Source organism: Buceros rhinoceros, unplaced genomic scaffold (assembly GCF_000710305.1).
Source record: "Buceros rhinoceros silvestris isolate BGI_N320 unplaced genomic scaffold, ASM71030v1 scaffold25422, whole genome shotgun sequence".
Classification (NCBI taxonomy): Eukaryota; Metazoa; Chordata; class Aves; order Bucerotiformes; family Bucerotidae; genus Buceros; species Buceros rhinoceros.
The window spans coordinates 3366-3622 of NW_010401070.1; the positions used below are offsets into that span (position 1 = coordinate 3366).

A 257-nucleotide genomic window follows, 5' to 3' on the forward strand; every position below is an offset into this window, starting at 1 on the left:
ATTTTCGAAGCTATCAGGTGGCTCCGCGGCTGTTTCCCTGGAGCCTCCCCAGCTGGCCCACCGACCAGGAGAAGACTCGAGCGGGGGTGGCCTTGGTCTGCCAGCCAGCTCCAAGGACAATGTGTGCACAGCAGGCTTGTGGGGCTGGCGCTGCAGGCAGCCCATGGCACCGTGAAGACCTGTCTCCCCTGTGCACCCGACTCTTGATTACGGAGGGGGGCCTGCCGCAAGAAACTGCAGCAGCCTCCGGCGCCGGA

The 257-nt window shown here is 65.0% G+C and overlaps 1 protein-coding gene across 1 annotated transcript in view; it reads right to left on the reverse strand.

Annotated features, from left to right (window-relative positions):
- Positions 1-257, reverse strand: part of LOC104489938 (androgen receptor-like) — a gene marked incomplete at its 5' end in the record, with an annotated part of 14257 nt that overhangs the window by 1039 nt on the left and 12961 nt on the right. The gene's annotated exons all lie outside the window — the stretch shown is intronic.